The sequence below is a fragment of the Periplaneta americana genome, chromosome 1 (assembly GCF_040183065.1).
Source record: "Periplaneta americana isolate PAMFEO1 chromosome 1, P.americana_PAMFEO1_priV1, whole genome shotgun sequence".
NCBI lineage: Eukaryota > Metazoa > Arthropoda > Insecta > Blattodea > Blattidae > Periplaneta > Periplaneta americana.
Window position 1 is genome coordinate 196,079,833 of NC_091117.1, and position 23,585 is coordinate 196,103,417.

A 23,585-nucleotide genomic window follows, 5' to 3' on the forward strand; every position below is an offset into this window, starting at 1 on the left:
AGGCCTAGGGATTCATTTCACTTTCCTTGCTATCCTTTCTACTTTTCTGTTACTAGTGCTGACCTGCTATGGCACTAAAATCGTCGTCCAGTGGCTTAAGGAGGGAAAGCTGGTGATCAACAAGATCTCCCAACTAGGTCTAGTAGACCCATTGACCAACAGCAGATGTGGTCCTCCAGACATTCTGGGGGTTGTTTGTGTGTTAAAATATGGTGTTCACTTAAATCAGCTACAACTTGCCATTTAATAAATATTGGAGTGCAAGAGGTCAAATGACTTTATTGTCAAACGCCTGGCATTAGAAAGCAACAACAACATTTTAATAAATTTGTAAAACAAGCTTGAAACAACAAGAGGTAATCTAAGATCAATACAGATCTTCGTGTACAAAACTTAGGCACCCTTATGCTGTATGGCTTCGTATAGGGAAAATTTTCTCTTCTCCATACTGCTAAATAAAAATTATATAAGTTTCCAACACTGCATGGCCTCATATGGCCTCCATGGCAGTATTGAATACACCTATTTGCCATATGACACGCTGAGTGCTACATGTTCTCAGTCAGTCTTAGCCATTCTACCATTGTAATGAGAATTGTGTGTATTCAGAGTGTAATATTTCTTTAAAAATTGTGTAATATGGCTAAGTTTAGGCTTTATTTAGAACATTATTAGATGGTGCATGATGCAGAAATGGACCCATAGGCCTATCTTATTTTCTTTTCGAATGAGGTGTTGTTCCATCTCCATAGCTACATAAATTCACAAAGTTACCACTTCTGATTCACTGAAAAAAACCAGACAACCGGACATTATTCACGAGATTTCCACACACGAGAGAGATTTGGTGTATGGTGTGTCATGAATGGAGAAAGAATAATATTAGATCATTTACTTTTTCAAGAAATAATTAATTGGATTGTTAACTTGTCTTAGATTAGTAATACGAGGGTCATACTGAAAATCATGAATAACCCATTGTTGTTTTTATTTTTTAGACAAACCAGGTACATCATCTTAACCTATAGACTTTTCTGTCACTTTTTAACATAGTCTCCATTTCTTTGCACACATTTTTCCCTCCAATCTGTAAATTTGAAAATTACCTTGCTGTAGAAGTCTGTTTCATCTTCCTGAAGACATTGACGCACTGCTTTCTGGATGTCCTCCAGCGTCTCGTAGCATTGGCCTCACAGCTGCTGCTTTACAGAACCGAAAAGATGGTAGTCGGAGGGTGCCAAGTCGGGACTGTAGGGAGATTGCGGAAGAGTTTCCCACCCAAATGTTCTGATTTTCTCCATGGTGACACAATCAGTGTGAGGCCATGCATTATCATGTTGCAGGATGTTCTTCTTTCCAGCTCGCGCAATGCAGGACGGAGCTTCAAAACTGTCTGAATATAGCAGACAGTATTTATGGTCTGTCCAGGTTCAAAAAATTCAACCAAAATGTATCACAGAACTCATCAACTCTTTCCTTGTTGTGTTTTGTGGAGGCAGTTCGAGGGCGACCGCTACGAGGCTCATCTTGGATGCTCGTGTTCCCATCTTCGAAATGCTTCACCCATCTCCTAACACTGCTGGCGCCCATGCACACATCTCCGTATGCACGCTGAAGCCTGAAGTGAATTTCAGCAGCAGATTTTTCTTCTTTAACAAGGAATTTAATGACAGCAAGCTGTCGAAGTAAACCATCGTTGTCGACCATTTTGCAAACATTGCCTGTGGTTACATGATAGAAGTTAGTGACGTCACAATATGTCAATACATAGTGTAAAGTCTGTAGATTATGATCATATAATCGTTTTTCTTACATTGTTGAAATTGAAATTATAGCAATGTGTTACTCATGACTTTCAGTACGACTTTCTGTATATCCAAAATGTATGTGTATCCTATGCTTGTATGCAATATTAATAGGTAAATAATTCTGTGGCCGAGAGGAAAAAGGTCTTAAGTCAATTTTTTGTGGAAATGAGATTTTTATATATTCTGAAAGCAGAAACAATTCTCTACAATCTAGTAAAACGATTGAAGTCAAATAAGACACTTGATTGGATTTATAGAGCATTACCAAATATCCTAAGTACTTTTGGAATCGAGCACACACAGAATAAGGGACTTAAGAATACTGGGTGTTCATTTCAAAGTGTCTTGACGTCACCGTTGATGAGTCAGCGATTTGAAGCGAGTTTCAGCTTTGGTGTCAGAGAAGTTGCCTATTAATCAAGGCGTTCAATCTGAACTTGAGAACGTGTACGGTGTAACTTGAACGTCATAGCAACAGATGGCGGTCTGTACGGTCTGTGTGCTACCATAACTTCTTTCGAACTGTGTTTTGTGCGGCCAAGTCGTACGCAGGGTATTTGTTATCATCGGTTGCGTACGGCAACATTCCACAAATCAAATGCTCCGTGTCCATGTTGACCGTCGAAGTTAATGTCAACAAATATGTAAGTAATCGTCTTAACTCTCTCCCCATATCCCGACAGTAAGAAAAAACTCACCCCAGTACGTGTTTCCAAACAGTTCATATTCCTGCCACTACCGGCTTTACCGTACGTATGGGTAAGTACTCTTCAGAATGAACGCCGTACTTGCTAGGCAACTTCTCTGGCAGATAAGTAATACACCTCTGCGGAAGTGTAGGAAGATTGAATTCTCTAGGCTCATCAACTAGCCATGTGATGGCATACAGCGAGCCATGACACACTTTTAACTGAACACCCAGTATTTAATACTTTATTCCTTACAAACCATCACATGTTTACTTTCCATGCTTCCCTATTAAAAAGGTCTAACTTGTATTTTAGCCATTTTATCACATACTGATGCCCTTTCCTTTTGAAACTTTAAGCACCGGGGTAAACAGTCCTATAATTATTTAAGACCCATTTTGCATTCTTAATAATTTACATTTCTCATTTATTTTGACATGAAAAAGGTCTTATGTTTAATAGTCCCTTATACTCAGTTTGGCTTCTAGTCTTAAAAGGGCTTAAGTGCGGCTATGTTTGGAAATAATCAAGAAAATTGTTAAATGAGCAACATTACCTATTTTATAAGAAGTATAAACAAATATATCCAGGAAAAACCTCCTAATTAAAAAAACTCTATAATTGACACCAATTTCAATCTTTCTACTGCTTTCCTGAAAAGTATAAAATTTTTGCTTAAGACCTTTTTCCTCCCGGACACAGAATTAGTGTATTGCTTAATTCTTTGTTTATTGGAAGAGCATATATTTATTAATCTGTGTTTCAGTGTTGTCGATTTAAACAGAGATGAGCAGAGCGCTTCCGTGGTGGATGCATCGAGAATTTTCAGATGTGAGTTCTGTGGCAAAGGATTTACAAGGAACACGCACCTCGTCATCCATGTGCGCACACATACAGGAGAACGGCCTTTCGTTTGCGATATTTGTGGCAAAGGATTTTCACATAACGCGAATCTAGTTACTCATCGTCGCATACACTCCGGAATAAAACCATTCAAATGTGATACTTGCGGCAAAGGATTCTTGCAAAACACGCATCTCATTACACACCTGCGCACCCATACTTTAGACAAACCTTTCAAATGCGATATTTGTGGAAAGCAGTTTTCTCAGAACGTCCATTTGATTACGCATCATCGTACTCATACCGGAGATAAGCCTTTTAAATGCGAGAAGTGCGGTAAATGCTTTTCCCAAAATACACATGTTATTGCGCACGAGCGCATCCATACAGGAGAAAAACCTTTTAAATGTAATACATGTGGGAAGGCATTCACGGAGGGTGGACGTCTGATTAAACATAGACGAACTCACACTGGTGACCGGCCTTTCAAGTGCAATATATGTGAGAAGACATTTACAGAGAGTGGCAGTCTTGTGAAACATCGACGCAAACACTTGAATTTGTGATGTACATAGGTAACATTTGTGTATGTGGTGTTTAATGACATTTCAGTATTTCGAGTTGTTAATAATGGGTGTCTAAAGCACGGTTCAGACGGTGCGTGTTTCTGTGATGGATTCCAAGGTGGCTGCACGGATGGGTAGCCTGCGTGCTCACTTGCCAGAAGTAATGTGCTCTGGTGGCTGCTTGGATGGCTAGCTTGCTGGATTTCGAGGGTATGTTCCTTGCTATTTTTCGTGATGGTTTGCAGGCTGGAAACCAAAGATGATCATATAATATCACCACTGAAACCATGTCGCCATGTTCGTTGTTTTCAGTAGCGGCCTGCGGTTAGAAAGGTTGGCAGTTCTGCATGAAAAATAGTGTATTGTAAATTTTTATACTAAACAACAATGTAATTTTATTATCTCAACAATAGGATTTGCTCTCCACACTGTAACACAGTATTCGTTAGTGCACTCCACAGACGACAATGTCAATTTACTTGGACTATTACGAACAACAATGAACTGTTAATCTTAACTAATATTCACAAAGCACTATTTACAACACAGAACTGTCAGTTCTCAGTTCACAGCTTGTTTGTCTTGGCTAGTTCTTCTAGCTCAGTCACTCGCGTTCACAGAATCTCGAACCCCAGACCTTCAGAGACGATCCGCTGAACTTCGAACTCAGGTCCCCCAACTGCGGTCCACTGCACTCGAACTCCGGGCTTCAGGCTCCACAGTTACGGACACAACTCAAGTCGCGCTCTGGTCTCGAAGCTGGCTTCACTGCTACACAAGACTAACTCGCTTACTGTCCAAATCTGCTTGTAACAACACTGGCTTACTGACTGACTGACTGAAGGTCACTCGCGTCTTGTATTTATAACTAAACCATAGTTACGAGAAAGTTCGCAGTCAGAATGGCATTCTCGAATAATCTGGATATTTCCACTTCGACGGACTTCTGAACGATTCGGGAGGGTCCGTCCCCCCCCTTCACTCCGCACGTAGCAGTTTGCTTCCTTCCCCACTCGGCAAGCAGCAGATGTGCGCGCAACCTCTCCTCGCCGCGTCGCCGTAGTACACCACCCCTCTACCCTCTCAGCATCCAGACGCTCCCCTCGCCGCCACACCTAAGCGACCAACGTTTCTTCTGCCACGCTCCCTGTCGGACACGCGTTCGAACCCCGGTGCAGCTGTCACAGTATTTAGAAAACGCATGCTGTTTATTGCATCTAAATCGGGTGACGCGTGTAATTACAGCCCCTTCTCGAAGTTGACTGTGCACCCAAAATTCTACTCCAATCATCCGTGCGCTACACCTCTCCCACCTGGTACAACTAGTCACGTAGTGGAGATGTGCCCCACATGCTTTTCTAGTTTTTTAAGTCAAATTAACTAAATCCTTCACTCCGGTGTTTGTCTGTGTATTTTCTCCTCTAAACAAAATACACGGGTGGGGGAGAAAGCGTTTTCATGAGCGCAGCAATAAACCAATCATTTCCATTGCACATTTCGGTATTAAAATTACTAGTAGGCTACATGATTTCCTCGACTTTTTTCAGAAATTTCAATATTTAAATTTTGTGAAGGACGTCCTAATTTCTTAAGTTAACATGCAATTTCTCTTTTAATTTCGGAAAGGTTTGGTTCATTAGGTTTTCATTGCATTCATTTTTAATATAAAATATTTCCTTAGACACACTGACTAATCACATCACACCACCCACAGTACTATAACAATCTAGAACTGTAATGATATACAGCAGTCCAGAAGCCTATGTGTTCTAACGCAGATCATAAAGAGATGAGGGTGTTGACGGTTCTTTTGTATATTCGGAGAGAGCTGCTTCGGTTGCAGCTCTAATGCAGTCTTATGGGACGGTGAAGAAAACCAGTTTTCTGCTGCCGGCTACCCTACGTTGAGCTTCAGGAACTGCCGATCACAGATCCGAAAAGTACACTACAGCTATAATTTTGGAGCAGTTCAAGGTTCCTACAGACAGTAAAATCTCGAATCGAAGGAGAATGAATTGGAAAAATAAATGAAACAATGAACTAGATTACATAAAAGCACGTTTTACATTTTTAATTTTTTTCAGGTCCATTTAAATGGCGGTTCTGCAGCTCTGCAGTTCTTATTGTAGAGCTGCTCCTGGTTGTTTTCCAACTAAACCTGTTTTTTTCTATATTCTTTAGTTTCTAAGAAACAACAATTAAATATCGGGCTTTAGCTGTTTTGCACTTATGGCTTAATTACTTTATTACGACATTTACTACTGTTAATGTAGGACTTTAGTTGTTTTCCACTCACGGTTTAGTTTCTTTTTGACCATGAGTGTTGGCAACAGATGAAACAGCAGATGATTTTCCAATTTGAACTGTGAAAAGAGCCAGCTCTGTGTGAATAACTACCATCACCGTAGTCAACACGGGAGCCAGCAAGTGAGCACGCAGGGCAGCCATCAGCGCAGCCACCTTGGAATCCATCACAGAAACTAGCACCGTCTGAACCAGGCTTAAGTTAGGAGAAGATTTTCTGCTGACTTTTTCACAGTCTTGCTGGTAGGAAGCCTCGTGTCATTCCATAGTTAAGCAATTTCTGTTTTTGAATATACAGTAGAACCTCGATTAACTGTGGTAATGAAGGGGGTGAACTGAATGGTTAATCGAAAAAAATCGGAGAATCCGTGTAACAAAATATTTTCGTAAATTAAGTGAACAGTACTTGTACTTTCGTAATTTTCTCCGTGTTCTTGTGTTTAACTTGCAAGGTAGTGGATCAGAATTTCACTCATTCAAGTTTGGTTCTCAATGACTGGTTTTTAAGGGGCAAAGAAAGTCCTTGTAATGGCTGTCAGCGGAAGGATAAGAATAGTAGAGGTCTCATGATGTAGATTTACATACTTTATACACTTCATCCTTGATTTTGTATTAAATCGCGCATAGTTGTAACACCAGTCTCGTATTCTGATGCGAGATGAGTCACAGCATAGATCATATATATGTAACAGATAACTCATCGCTATGTTAAAATCGGCAGCACTTTGAAGAGAACAACCGCCAGGATCGCCACCCGTCTGCCGTAAACGAACACGAGATGGCAGTACAGTCGCTGATGCAATTCAGATGAGAATTATGACGTGACTTTTTATGTAACAACTAGATGGCAGCGTAGTAAACCTGACAAAAGTTGTTAACGTCAAAGGCTATAAAGCTGATCTATCTGTTACATATATGATCTAGGGTCACAGTTTAAAATTACTCAATTATTTGCACTATTTTCGATACTTAACACAATACGTTTTCTTTTGACATTTTGGAGTACATTTTATACAGAAATTGAGTAGACCATACTGTGTAAGTGAAAAGGCATGTAATAACGCCCTCTAGAAAAATACGTACTAACATAACGTAAAGTAGTACTTCGTATGTTTCTGTAGGGAAAAAAAAGAGAGAGAGAGAAAAAGCGAGAGACATCAAATATTCATATGTATGATGTCTCGTCCACCTCATTGAATATTACACGACTAATAGGAATTAGTCTATTGTATTATTACTATTAAATACGAGAAAAATTCGTACTGGCACCGGAAATCGAACCCAGGACCTCTCACTTCTGTGTGCTGAGCGCTCTTACCAACTGAGCCATGCCGGGACACGATCCACTACTACGATAGCATTACGAGAGGGGTTCGGCCGGTGCCGTGGATCGTGTCCCGGCATGGCTCAGTTGGTAAGAGCACTCAGCACGCAGAGCTGAGAGGTCCTGGGTTCGATTCCCGGTGCCGGTACGAATTTTTCTCGTATTTAATAGTAATAAGAGAGAGACAGTCGGATAATCCGTCAATCGGTTAATAGAGTGACGGATAATCGGAGTTCTACTGTACAAGAATATGCACTCGTTTACGTTAATTTAAAGTAGAGTATCAAAATGTAGTCTCTCTGCTAAGATGCATGCCTCTGGTAGCAACACTGTGAAATACTTGTTCTGCGATGTTGGTAATTTCTCTACGAATATTGTCTTTCAATTCACTTAGCATATGTGGATTGTTGGCATACACTCAATCTTTCAGTTTTTCCCATAAATAGAAATCGCAAGGTTTTCCCTTTTATTGCCAGAAAAATATAATACAATGAAATTGTAAATAAACTCCCCTGAAAGAGACTAATCTCATGTTCAGGAGAGGATTCGATACATAATAAAGTTAGATGTATAATTTACAATAAAATAACATCTAAAAATTAATATTTACTCATAACAAATTACTTGTATATATTTTTAAATCTGAAACTGTTGGAGTTAAAGAGATAAAAGTATTCCTTTATTAATTTATTAATCCAGGACCGATATTACTACTATGATTAAAAGCAATGTTCATTAAACACTTGGGTTCAAACAGAGCCTTCTTCAGTTACAAGTCGGAGCCATACTTCAGCAACACTGTAATTAACTGTCAAACGAAGGCCTACTATCCAGAACACGTGTTTGTGCTAATGCCGATTTTCAATGTAAATTAATGTTACAATATAAGTGTGTGTCGATGGAATTATATTCGCGGTCGTACCAAACGTTAATTGTTTATGTATTATAAACTAAGTGCGTGTTGGCGATAAAATCAAGACAATAAATGAAAATATGGCTGCAGTCTTTAGCAATTTTTACTGTTATTATTGACAAAATGATTGAACAATTCTTCTAAGTATTAAATATTGTATAAACTACATTTTTATAGCCTTACTTGTGGTTTGTGGTGTATCAGAATTCTAGCCAAATTGTTGGGTCTTGCCTGCTATATCAATATAGCTACGCCGTTGATTTTCAAGTTCATTGTAAACAGATGTTTTGTGATCCCATAAATGTTGCAGTTTTGTTGAAGATTCGGAATGCCTGCTATACGTCAGAACTGTCTATATTTGTAGATGCATACACCAGGGGCGTATTTTGCGGGCTACCGGGGCTACCGGCGGTAGCCCAAGGAAATTACAAAAGAAAAAGTTTATAATATAACATAATGTAATAATTTTGTATTATTAGTTTTACCATAGTAATTAAAATTAAAGTAATTGTTAGATATATTTTGTGTAATAATAGGGTCAGCGGTAGCCCAAACCCTTTAACCAGTATACGCCTCTGGCATACACTCACTTTGTTGGTTTTCAAGGTTTGTTTATTAATATTATTTCTTTTGTAATAAATTAATTATAAACATGTTTTCTTTTCACTTCGTATTTACAGGATTTAAAGTTCACCGAGTTTACGTTAAATGGCATGTACTTAATAGGTAATGATGTGTTTTGTTACGTGTTATGTTGAAGGTATGGTTCTTAATTTTTTCATAGACTTTTCATACTTGGCCTTGACCTATTTAAAATTATATTTTAGAAAATTTGTAACAAATAATTTAGGATAACAGTATTGTTATGGTGACTGGCGAGGTTCAAACTAAAACTGGCTTCCTGGGCATATGAAATATTTATAGAAAAGCACGACAGATAATCACATAAAATGAAAATGTATATGATATCCTAGACCTTTCATGTAAGAGGTGAAATAACATAAAGTGGCAAAACGTTGTCAATTTACTAGCCACATAATGGTTAATTGATTGGAATAAGGTACTGCGAAAGTACGTCGTTATTTTATTTATTTTTGGTACTAGTAACATTTCTTTAAGTATTTATTTATTTTCCCTTGTACCATCAATAAAAATCACGTATGATTTTAACTTTTTTAAGTTATAAGAGGCTGTATGCAAGTACTTATGCGGTATTCTGAAACTCAAAATACCATTTCGGATTCCATAATAAATTACGTACATCAATACACTGAATCTTGATCATATGCACTTAGTTTTGTATCAATAAATTAATGTCGAAAAAGTACATGTGACAACGAAATCAAAGCACTAAAACGTCAAACGTCATGCCTTTATTTCGCCTCCTCTCAGCATTGCCAAACCTACCCATGCACCGGCTTGTAACTGAAGATGGCTCTGGTTCAAACCATGTCTTTGGTTTTGTGTTTGTGAGTGTATGATCTGAAATATGTGTGATTTTTATGTACAAAATTTAAAAATGCATTGATATAAATTTAATGTATTTTCAAGATTTTAAATTCTAAAACAATTTTTCGGTAGGATAATCAGTAGGTTTTTTTAGGCATATTTTAATTATTCTTCTCTGCAATAAATCTAGTGGATGAAATTAGTTTTAAAAGTAATATGTTCATACAGCAAGTTTGTGATGGTTTGAGAACTGTTTGCAAACTGTTCCAACTTCACCTATTGCGCATGATCGGTTTGAAAACTAATTTCAAACCATCTGTGATTTCAGGTGTACAAACGCATTTTCAAACTGGTTGGAACCACTGCCGTCTAGATAAGTGTTTGAACTTACGACAGCAAAATCAAGTAATTAAAATATTGTGATACTTCAAATTGTTGAGAGAGATTCTCTGCTACATGGTGTGTTACACGGAAATAATAAATTTGCTGTTATTGTATCAGGGATAATATTTTGAAAATAAGTTTCATTTTTGCGCCTGTCTCTTTCCTCACATAATTCCAGCAAGCCTAACCCATCCCCACTGGTTATATATTCCATATTGTTATCACTAGAAGTGTTCGAATCAGACATCTGAAAGAATAATTACAGGCGTAAATTAGCCTGTCTTTTATTTTAAAACACTTCCGGAAAATAATTTTCTTACAATTAATCTGGAAACGACTTCAGAATAATACCTCATAAGTACATATATGCCGTTATTTCATCATTAAATGATTTATTTTTGGTGCAAGACACATCTCTTTTTATACACTTATTTATTTATCTGCCCTTGTACCATCAATAAAAAACATGTTTTTAAATTATTTTCAATTTGCACATAAGTACTTATACAGTATTCTGAAGTATAGCATTAATTTTTATCAAGAGCATACTCATCATAAACACAAACTGTGAATTTTGTTTAAAAAGTGAACTAAAATGAAAATATTAACTTCGTCTATGCCATATATTTTATAAATTAAATAAAAATAACTTGATATGACGTATCCAGAGAATTAAATGTTAGAGGTATTGAACAAAAAATAATAATATGCTTACCTACATATAACTCATGCGCAGTGGCTGCTCGTGCCTTTCTTGAATGGGTGTTCACAAAAAAATATGAGTAATGAACACACTGATATATTCTCGTATAGCTGAATCACACGTCAGAGATAAACGAGTTCTAATATTCGTGCACCAAATCTACGCATATAAACCAAAATTAAAACCATTAAACAAGAGTAGAGTAAAATTAATTCATAGGACTCATCTTCACTGCTGTTGTAGATGGTGTTGAAGATCTGGATTTATTTGTAGAGAAACTCCATGTGCCTAGTTTTGAGAGATGCAAACTTAACTTTATTATTGAAGTCTCTAATCTTGGTAACAAGTTTTTTTTTTTTCCACTGCCAACATAGTCAATGTACTTAATCGGTCTTCTGTCGTGGTGTTACGGAGGAATGTTTTAATCCTCTTTTAATTTGACACACTCACAATTTCACACACGTCCGTTTCCAAACATGAAATGTTATTTTCCTTACTTTGCTGAACAAAAGACAACAGAATCAGCCCCTGCGCATAATGGTATTTTGAAAAGAAAAAGTAAAGAGAGAAAACGAGGAAAGAGGGAGAAAGGAACAGGATGCCAGACCCAAGAGAGATGGAGCATCTCTCTTTCTCTGTCACTAGCACGTTAAGACTTGTGCGAGCCAGAGCTATTGTAACCATTGTAACAAACCAGAACATATTCTCGCCTCAGGCTATTTCATCCTGCTACAGAAAAATTGTGCGAGTTGCTGTCAACCTCAACCTGTCCAATGGAGATTTAAAGACACACGAACGGGACATTCTCTCGAGACGAAAAATGTAGGAACGTCATTGGAAAGTAATAGATGTACCGGTAATAATATTAATTCAGTAATACGTATGATTATTCTTGGTTTTTAAGGTGTTCACGTGCTCCTGTGCTCATATAGAGGAACCGCCGCTGAGGTAAAAAATTTTAGAATAGTAAAGTATTATGTTCCTGAAAATGGCAGTTATATGAAGACAGCAATGCTAAAATACAATTGATTACTCATATAGGTTACGTTGTAAATAACATGCAGAAAACAATGGTAAAACTATCTTAATGCGCATGCATCATCTATGATTTAGAGATTGATTTGCACTTGATTCGCAAATCAATTCTGACCGTTAGGAATCAATTTGTGACAGTTTGACATGCTGTAAGAACGCATGATTAGTCAGAAACAGTCAGAGTTTGAGTTTCCACTGTGCAAACAGTTCCATGTGCGCATGCTTGTGACTGTTCAAACCAGTTTGGAACTGCTGTACGAACAAATCTGCCTAATATTCCATACTTGGTTATAGATTGAAATAAGACAAAGTAAACTGTATGTAATACATCTACTGGTAAGTAATTTCGTAACTGAACAAAATAATAATTAATTCTATGTAATTTGTTACAAAGACAGTTAATACGTTTGTTCCATTTCAGATGTTTATCAATAATGATTCCTAAATATTAACCTCAAAGCTGGTATTACACAATCAAAGATATATGTCAAAGATCTTTTATAAAATATATGATAGTGTAGTGGGTTTACTTTTATAAAAGCTTTGGTGGAACGTAAATACAGTAGAACTTGGTTATAATGACATCCAAGGGACCTTGAAAATTATGTTGTTATAAACGAGTGTCGTAGTAACCGAGATTCATATTATCAGTCTAGTGAAATGAAAAATAATAAACACAATTGGGCTTATTTTACATTTATGTATTCACTTTTAAGCATAACTTGAACACAATAAAATACATGTACAATTATAAATAGAGCATTCTGTATTAAAACAGCTTGTTCATTACTCACCAAACTTATTTACTGAGGAGTGAAGTAATCAGTCATTTTACTCTGTTGCCTCCTACTTGCCCAATATACACTTTCTAAATTAAATTCTATGTTCATTATTTCAGTTGCAATTTCACTGCTCCTTCTCCTAGCTTCATACTCCCTCCTCTAGCTTCATAGAAATGTTCACAATTCTAATGGCTTCTAAAGCGTCACTCACTTCTTTTAGTGGCCATACTGCGTTAAAATGCGTGCACTTAGTGAAAACTTCGTGTCGGAACTGACCGCATGCAGGTACCATTAATACCGCATGAATTCGGGCAGGTTACAATGGGATGGCGAATCTGCCTGCATTCCAGAGGTCTATGATAGAAGGGAACAGTAAAGGATTTGCCAGATTTCAGGAAAATATTTCTGAAAATACTTTGGTTCTTAGAAAATTGCATTCCAAACTGAGGTTAAAAATGACGTTACATGTGAGGTAGACGCATATACGTTTGTCGTATTAAGCAAGGTAGAAAAGCATATGTCTTATGGGGAATTAGTAGGGACCACAGAATATTTGACGTTATAGGCGAGGTGTCACACAAAACGAGGTCGCTATAACCAAGTTCTACTGTATTGTTGGACTGTTACTACGACCAAAATGCTGATCTCAGAATATGAAGCAACTGAAATGTTATATAGCAGAAGACACATGGACTGCAAAACCAGAAATAAAAGACAAGAAGTGAATATAAAAATAGCAGAAATCATAAATGCTGTACAGGAAGGATGTACAAATATGGAAAAGCTGAAAAGTATCTTCATTCTTAAATAATTTATGTAACTTTTGAAGTCCTTGCATTGTAGCTCTTTTGTAAGATATGATGGATACCTTTCTTATTACGTCTACTTTTTATCGCAGATCTTTGACAAAATATTTTATCATGTTCTTTGTCAAAGAACTTCCGTAGTATAACACCCATCTAAATCATGTGAGCAGACTGGCCACAGTCCTCGACTAATAACACAATCATCGAAGATCGTCCTAATTTCATTTGTTGGGATACCTGCACTATGTGTGGTCGCATTATCTTGGATAAAATAAGCACAAGTTTTCTCTTCTGTGAATTCATGAAAGAATGGAATCATTATGTTATTGATATATTCAGAATTTGTGATATTCTTGAAAAATACTGGTGCGATAATTCTACTCTCTCTTAATTGCACACCATACCCCTATTCTCATGTGATGTAATAGAGTCTTATGCAGCATATACGGATTTTCCAATCCTCAATATCTATATGTTTTGGCTATTAATATTCCCGCTGAGACAAAACCAGGCTTTGTTACTGTAAAACACCAGTTCTGGATCAACAGTCTGGTCATGTATTGACTGTTTGAACATGTGCAATAATGTAATCTTGCTCCTACGTCTACTGCCAGAAGATGCTGAACCACCGTTGCTTTGTGTGGGCTCAATTTCAACAATTTTGTTAATAAATGTGCATATGCTCTTGATACCACAGTCCAACTAACTGGTCTACGATGTATGTATCATATTTATTAATAACGAATGTTTTATTAAGCAAAGAAATACACAATTCACTGAGTGACAAACAATTTATATCCTAAAATTCTTCCATCATTGTTCCTAGGATTGTGCCTTCATAAGCCAGTGGTGAGGGATTCTGGTCAAATACGCAGGCTGGAATAAATCAAATGGTATGAGAAAAGTGTTTTGGCATATAAATTACCTGTCAAGAGTTCAATACCATAGATTTATGACATATAATATAGAAAAAAAGAAAAGGCAAAATATTGGGCAATTATCTCTCCTTCATGTTCATTATTCAGCAGGTAACTAACCACACAATATACCAGTAGCAGCCCACGGTTACAAAAGTTGGTAGTTCTGCATGAAAAATAGGCTTATTTAGCAAATGTCTGCTGGTAATTGTATAAATTCCATGTGAAGCTCCAGACGTCATTTGTACCTTAACTGTCTCCCGTTGCGCCCTTTTCGCGACCTTCGAGCTGCCTTAGTGAGGTCAGGAGAGCGTGGATTGTTTCCGGTGAGGACCGTCGCCAACTGGACGGCGATCCCGGCTTGTGGGGACGCATGAACGGGACACCAGGAATATCTGCAACACAAAAGTACTAGAAGTGTAGAACGTAGAGGGAGTGTTCTGGGATTAGAAGAAAGAGTAAAATTCGTCTCTTCTGTAGGGATCGAATTCCATCGTTAATATTTGTCTCAGTAGCGGCTGATTGACTGAGGCAAGTGAGGCGGGCCTCAGTCACTTGACTTAACTGAAATCAAATTTTGTTTTTATGTAATGTATTAGTTAATAGTTAATTTGAATGAAGCATATATCGCTGTAGAAGCAATTGAAAACTTTGTGATGTAGATAGACCTGTTTTGCAGTAAAATTTGTTCCTGAGGCCAGGATCGCTCGTGCCGGGTCTGGCTTGTGATGTATATAGACCTGTTTTGCAGTAAAATTTGTTCATGAGGCCAGGATCGCTCGTGCCAGGTCTGCTTCTTGATTTTCGTTTGTCTTCGCGGGCTTTTGACGTTGCGCTTTAAACATAGTAACTGAGGCAGAATTCGTCTGGCCTGGTCAGATTTCACTCCTCTCAACCATGGGACGGCCTCAAGGGTAGAGTGGGGTGGGAATAGGGTGACTTGTCTTCCTAAATAGGCCATAAATAACAAACATTCCAGCTCTTTGGCAGGCAGAGACCCACATTATTCTCTCCTCTTATGTCTTAGTTTATGACTTAAGCGAGGGTGTTGTACTATTGTACTTCGTGTAGTTATGTATTTCGGGAAAATATAAACAGAAACAAATGCCAGAAATAATGCTGGTGTAGTTAATTCATTGTTAGAGTGTCCATTTTCGAGAAGAAATAATATTGAAAGAAAGGAAGTTTTAAATAAAGAGAGAGCCAACCGAGATACCTACGACATCGCTGACAATTTTTCTGACAGATAATCTTAAAACGCGAGTTTCTATTGCATCCTGGTATGGGCAACATAAACGGTTAAGTGGTAATGTGGTGCAAAATAAACTTCTCTGTTGGCCTTGTTCGTTGCTGTCAAGGGAAAAAAAATAAAAAGAAAAGAAAGAAAGGGGAATTTCAACACATAATGTGGGTTGCTTCATCACACTGAAACAATCACTGAAACTCACAGCATAACAGCTTATTTGGTGAGTGAAATTATTATTTTTCATTACTAGTAATAATAATAGACTGATAATAATAATAATAATAATAATAATAATAATAATAATAATAATAATAATAATAATAATTTATTTATTTATAATATTAATGTGCGAAACAACAGCATAAGGCCAATTACAGTAATAATAATAATAATAATAATAATAATAATAATAATAATAATAATACAGTAATAATGATAATAATATAACAACAATAATAATTAATATCATAAATAAACATTTTCTATCAGAGGCACTTAAACTAGTTGCATCTGGCCTCACCGAGGATTTGGATCACCGGCCGCTACTGATTTGTCTGCAAATTAAGTCACAGTTGAAAATACAAGAGGAACATAAATTTGAGATACTTTTATTAGTGGGGTTGAGGTGTAGTACAAAAAAAGTATTGTGATATTTTGAACATTTGTTTTCAGATTTTAATGGAAATAAGTACTGTCTGCACAAATCTTAGTGCATGAAATCATTTTTCCAAAACGATTGAAAAGATTTTCTTATATCCGATGCTTAGGACTTTACTCATCCCAGAAATATAGCCTACATGTACGAATTTTATAGAACTTTATTCGAAAAAAACCGATAGGCTACTTTATTTGAAGCTATTTACATGATTACAATTTACTGGAACTCGGTATTGTAGGTCGTAAGAGGGGACAGCGTAGACTAATATTCGTGATTCAACAAACTACTAAGCATTATTATAAAATATTATTAGATACATATGTAGCCTATTAACATTCCACGCCGTTTATATTATATGAGCAAGAGTGAATTTAAAATAAAGGTATTTCTGGTTAGCTCACAGATAAGTCCTTTTTAAATATTAATGATTATTTTAACACTCATTACGAAAATTTGTAACTTTTAATATTTAGGCCTACTTCTTTGTAAGTTTTACTAGGTCTAATAGTCATTTATGCAACAAGTAGACAATCTTGATGATTATGGCATGAGTGAATGTTTGTCGCACTCACTATCGTTCGTGCGACAATTTTCACGAATGTTGTAATAAGTTTATCCACGAGTTGGATACAACACTGTATGGCATCTTGGCATTATAAATTGTAGGAAATAAATTATGAAAGAAATTCGGGATCCATAGCTGACAGTCTTCATATATTCGTATCGATTAGTTGCTCCTGACATTGGCACTGAATAAAAAGAAATGGGTGACCTTGCAGGTTATGTTACAAATGTTCCTTTATTTTGTTAATATAGTTTCTCTGAACCACAGAACTGTTTCATGTGATATTACAAAAGTGATACAAAATTGTTAAAGATTGGAAATAAATGATACGTTACCTTCTGTCCTGCATTTCATTTCTTGTTACGTCGCACGTAGAAGCGGCAAGCAAGATAGCAAGCGTTCCGGTATTACGTCATAGCGAATACGTCATTGCTTTTATTGGCATGCGTGCTATAATAAGTCGATTACGCACGATATTGGATGTAGCAACAACCTGTTTATAATGCTAGGATGGCATAAAATACTTTATGTTCAATGACTGTACGTACTAATTAGAATAAAATACGAATAAATAAATATGAAAATTATTTTATACAAATATTTTGAAAGATAACATTCTAAATAACCTAATTCGCATTATGGTCCGATGGCTTTAACTCCATCAGAGTAAATAACTACATTGTTAATAAATAAGTACCTACATAATTACTTACTTACTGGCTCTTAAGGAACCCGGAGGTTCATTGCCGCCCTCACATAAGCCCGCCATTGGTCCCTATTCTGAGCAAAATTAATCCATTCTCTATCATCATATCCCACCTCCCTCAAATCCTTTTAATATTATCTTCCCATCTACGTCTCGGCCTCCCTAAAGGTATTTTTCCCTTCGACCTCCCAACTAACACTCTATATGCACTTCTGGATTCGCCCATACGTGCTACATACCCTGCCCATCTCAAACGTCTGGATTTAATGTTCCTAATTATGTCAGGTGAAGAATACAATGCGTGCAGTTCTGTGTTGTGTAACTTTCTCCATTCTCCTGTAACTTCATCCCGCTTAGCCCCAAATATTTTCCTAAGCACCTTATTCTCAAACACCCTTCATCTCTGTTCCTCTCTCAAAGTGAGAGTCCAAGTTTCACAACCATAAAGAACAACCGGTAATATAACTGTTTTATAAATTTTAACTTTCAGATTTTTTGACAGCAGACTGGATGATAAAAGTTTCTCAACCGAATAGTAATAGGCATTTGCCATATTTATTCTGTTTAATTTCCTCCCGAGTATCATTTATATTTGTTACTGTTGCTCCCAGATATTTGAACTTCTCCACCTCTTCAAAAGATAAATTTCCAATTTTTATATTTCCATTTCGTACATTATTCTCGTCACGAGACATAATCATATACTTTGTGTTTTCAGGATTTACTTCCAAACCTATCTCTTTACTTGCTTGAAGTAAAATTTCCGTGTTTTCCCTAATCGTCTGTGGATTTTCTCCTAACATATTCACGTCATCCGCGTACACAAGCAGCTTATGTAACCCGTTCAATTCCAAACCCTCTCTGTTATCCTGGAGTACCTACATAATTAATTAATTAAATTCAGTATAAACATTGAAAAACCTATAGGTACTTTTTTGAAACAGAGGTAAAGATATGCCCCCTTACAAGCCATGAGGTTACATGAAAGGCATGAATGTATGGCTCCGAGCTTCCATGACATCGGCATTAGAAAGGTATGTGGTTGGCACCACGCTCCGATCGTCTTTTATATTCTGGACAGACCCAGTGTAGCCTACTTCACTTGACAGAAGGCCTAGTGACCCAAGGCCCTTCAGTCACCTCCCAGGATTGAATATGGGATCTTTCAGTTCGTATTGGTTGCTCTACCAACTGAGCTACCTGTAGTACTTAAGCAGTTATTAAGGAAGGAGATTCTGAAACTGCCTTCTTGTTATAAATATTTTTGACACCTTATGAAATGACATATCACTTGGTGGAAAATGGAGGCAGTGCCTTCCAGGATTCTATTTTTCAATTCTAGAGTATGTGAGTTGTTTTTATACATTTAATCTTTTTAAATTCTCTAGCGATAAAAGTCATAGGAAAGTTACGTCGGGGGATTGAGTGAACACACATTCATACTGATAATTCTATCCCCAAACACTACGTCCGTTAAAAAGTCGGCTTAATGTGTTATCGCAGAATGCTGTTGTAAAAAGGCGAAACACTGCTTCGCCGATTTAGTAGAATGCGTTTGAGTCTAAAGAAAGCAGCAGAACAGTACAACGTGGTCTGTTGTTTGACGAGAATCCAAGTCCCCGCATACCGGTAAGGCATCATGTCACAAACACGTTCACGTCTGAGTATTTCTGACAAAGCAAATATTACTCAACGCTTTGAAAACAGTGCAGATATTACTGGAGAGTTTAAGGTAACATTAATTAATTAATTTATTTACTTATTTATTTATTTACTATTGTACGTTATAATATATAGATTTATTTTAGGAAATAAAATTAATTTTTATTAACATTGTATCACATTCACTTTTTTAATGAATTAACAACTCTTAAATACCCATCCCCGTATGATCGATTTTTTTTACTGTCCATAATATTCTTTGACTTTCGTGCTCTACCTAAACATGGTGCTTACCGATTGCAGGGAACTTGCTCCGTGTGTTATGTCTAAGTAGTAAACATTGGCTTTCTCCTAAATCTACGAAGCAGTGTGATACAATCGACGTTTAGGACAAGAGACAGACTTTTAGAATATCTCTTCTTAAAGTATCTTGCCAGTTTATTTTGTGACCAGCTTAAAAAATGTGTTGAGCAATTCTGGACTTGTCAGTGAGGTATTGATGTGCATTATGCTAACAAAATGTACTTTGATTCTGATAGATAATCGTATTGATCATTTTCATTACTTTCTCCCTCATTTAGACCAGTACTAAAGCATTATAATTGTATCATTTTACACAGACTCTATGTAGTCGATAACTGTTACCTGACGTTTCAGAAACACTTATCGAACAAATAGTGCTAGCGTATAAATATCTGACGTTCCAGAAACCGTCCATTGCTGTGTTAATGGTTTCATCGCAACGTCAGCTGCACCTTAATCATTGCATACTCAATGTCGATAATCGAGCACATTAAAATAGGAACTTCCCTAATTAAGGGCCGATTTCACCAAATTTATTTAACTTTAATTGTTACTTAAAGTCTTTTTAAATTACACTTAAAGGAACAATGCATTTCACCAACTAAAATTGGGCTTTATAATAATAATAATAATAATAATAATAATAATAATAATAATAATAATAATAATAATAATAGTGGTTTATTTTAACTAGCAGAGTTAAGGCCATTCGGCTTTCTCTTCCACTCAACCAGTATGATAGAAAATTACTACATTGCTATGAATGTAACATAATTAATACAATACAATATAAAACAATACAATACAATACAATTCAAAGCAATACAGTACTACAATACAAGACAATATAATACATAATATAATACAATGACAATTCTTTTTATCTTCACAACACCAATAAAATAATAATAATAATAATAATAATAATAATAATAATAATAATAATACTCATACCAAAATTAAATTAAATTATTAAACTCGATCACAATTATAACTTCAATTTGACTGCGCCCGTAAGAAATCGTTTAGCCTTTTCTTGAAAGTGGTTATTGTCTGGCAGCCCTCATTAAACTAGCTCTCATTAAACTATATTTAACTTAATTGGTCTATATTTGGTTAAATAAATAAATAATGTTTTTGATCATGGCGATGACGAAGACGGACTTGATGTTTGAAAATGGTGATTTCTTATCAAGATGGGCGAGGATAATTTCCGAAAGGGAAGATTATTTTAAATGCAATGGACGGAAAAAATTTGCAAATGCGATTTACGCTAAGCTAAACATAAGCGTTATATATATATATATATATATATATATATATATATATATATATTTACTCTTTCATCGTTATATATTTTGAATAGTAGATGATTTAGAATTTCGAACTGATAGTTAAGTAGGCCTCTTCATAATATTATTTAAATGATACATTTATTGAAGAAACGTTTAATCGATTTTCGGTTGCCTACAATAGGCAACTAAAGTAATATGAATAACATACTGTATTTATTTTGTAGGCCTAATATTACATTTGAAGGCATTAGAATTGATCATATCCATGAAGTCTTTCCATTTTGTTTGTTGCATGATAGTATTTCTTTACATCTACTTTCTATTATCCCGTTTTGTCTTCATTATTGCTGAAGACATTGGGATGAGGTTTTCTTGCATTAAAATCTCTTTCTACTTATTTCCAACCTTTCTTCATTTCTTCTAAAGTCTACCCAGCAAATAGGAATTATGAAGAATGGACGCTGAGCGAATTACCCCGGTCTGTTTTTCTGCGCGCATGCGCTCCTTTAGCTTATAATTTCACTTTCAAACGCTAGAGGTCAGTGTAATCGAACACCGCGAACGGTGGAACAGTACCGGTAATCATGATTCGCTGGCAAGTCTGATGAAAGGTAGGATATTTCTACTGTCGGCTGCTCTTGCGATATCAGCGCCAACTCTAGGGAAAGAGGCAGAACCTCCCGCTGATGCAGATAGAACTGTTCGAAGGTTACTGAACTAAGGCACTATTACATCAAAGGTATAGACACGCAGAGTCCATTCTTATAATTCCCTATACGCTAGTCTACCCATCCGTCTTTTTCTTTTCGACGATTTTAATATGTTTTGCGGTTATCTCTGTTTATGACGACATTTTATTGTCGCAGTCTAACAAATGAACTTACTATGTATGTGACGGCTTACATTAACAAGGCACATGACCTTCGAAATTACGATTTTACTATGATTCCGAAGGCCGTGATGACTTAATTGGGAATTAAATTAATTGACTTTATTTTAAATACGTATTAGTTTGGTGAAATGCAAACGAATTAATTACGGTTTAACTTCCGTATTTAAGTTAAATTACAATAGGATTAATAACATGTTGGTGAAATCGACCCTACTTGCGGAAGACAAAGAAATGAAGTGGGGCCAATCAAGGCATTCACCTGAATATCTCAGTATCTGATCCAGGCTGTATGGGCGCGGTGAGGAGTCGCCGGTGGCTCCCCACAATCTGGAAATGCACGAGCCCATCACCTGGAAGGAGCCTAGGTGACGTCCTATCCCCTACACACTCCCCATCGTGCAACCAGTCTGTTGAAATGAGAAGAAAAGTATATGTTGTTAAGCATGTTCGGCGCCAGTTCAAGAGAAGCGGACTGCATAGGTCTATACCAAAAAAACCGTTAATTAATTAATATAGTTTCTGCCCAAGGGCGGGTATTTTACTGCAAACCTAGCATTCTCCAATCTCTCCTACTTTCCGCCTTCCTCTCCGCCAGACCTGCAGAACTGTAGCTCCTCAGAGCGACTGTTTTCCTCCCCTTTCTTACCCCACCCACCTTTTCTACCAGTGCGGTCATGGCGTTCTAGTTACGCTCGGCTGTATCAACATTCTTTCTCGTGGCGGCAGGGACACAATACGCTATCAAGAATTACAAATGAACAGATAATAAAATTCTTAGGAACATACCTTTAGAAAGTAAGAGAAAAATGGATGAAGGAAGTAAATAAGTTAAAAGACATGTAAATTAAATTTTAAAATGTATGTGTGCATATAATGTAAGAAGGTCTATCTATATAATTATCGTCCTATTACTAGTAAAGCCCATTAAGTCCATTTTTTTTTGTAAAATAAGTTAAGTACAGTTCCCGACTTGTCTTTCCGTGCTCTGTATTCTACTAAAATGAAATAAGTCCGAAATGTTGCATTCAACAAACCAATTACTTTATTTGAAGAATTTATTAGTATTTTTCGTGCATTAATAAAGTTTTAATTTCTGTTTTTACAAAACATACATTACTGGTCTTAACTGATTTTACTAGTAATAGGAGGATAAATAAATTGTACGTTGATAAGTGAGTGATATCTATATGACCGGATGTCAATGCTGTCATTCAACATTGTAACGCACTCCAGCCAAATAAATAAATAAATAAATAAATAAATAAATAAATAAATAAATAAATAAATAAATAAATAGATAGATAGATAGATAGATAGATAGATAGATAGATAGATAGACAGACAGACAGACAGACAGACAGACAGACAGACAGACAGACAGACAGACTGACAGATAGATACTCGTATTGCAGTTTAAAGAGAACTGGAACATGGCAGAATCTAAACCCGTGGAGAAATACTACTTCCAATGGGAATATGATTATTTTGTTGTTGAAAACGAAAGAATTGCTTGTTTACTGTGTCCCATCCAATTTATTTCTACCCGTCATTTCAATATTAAACCACATTTCAACAAAGTCCATATTAAGAATTATGGAATGCACAAACTTTCGGGTAAGTTCATTATTACGAACTGTATATTATTTATTTATTTATTTATTTATATACTGTTAAATTAAGGACATCACTCGTATTCATTTTGAATTGAAATGAATAGTGACTTTCAAGGTTCAAA

The 23,585-nt window shown here is 36.3% G+C and overlaps 1 protein-coding gene, 1 long non-coding RNA gene and 1 other non-coding gene across 3 annotated transcripts in view; 2 read left to right on the forward strand and 1 right to left on the reverse strand.

The window, feature by feature from the left end:
• LOC138706226 (catalase-like) overlaps positions 1-23,585 on the forward strand; it is a 92,994-nt gene that overhangs the window by 14,675 nt on the left and 54,734 nt on the right. The gene's annotated exons all lie outside the window — the stretch shown is intronic.
• On the forward strand, positions 7,607-7,682 carry TRNAC-GCA (transfer RNA cysteine (anticodon GCA)). Its single transcript has one exon. It is a non-coding gene; the product is annotated as a tRNA-Cys (tRNA).
• On the reverse strand, positions 14,286-22,250 carry LOC138706221 (uncharacterized). The gene is made up of 3 exons (XR_011333930.1): positions 22,110-22,250; positions 14,772-14,918; positions 14,286-14,482 (listed from the first exon to the last, which is right to left on the reverse strand). It is a non-coding gene; the product is annotated as an uncharacterized lncRNA (long non-coding RNA).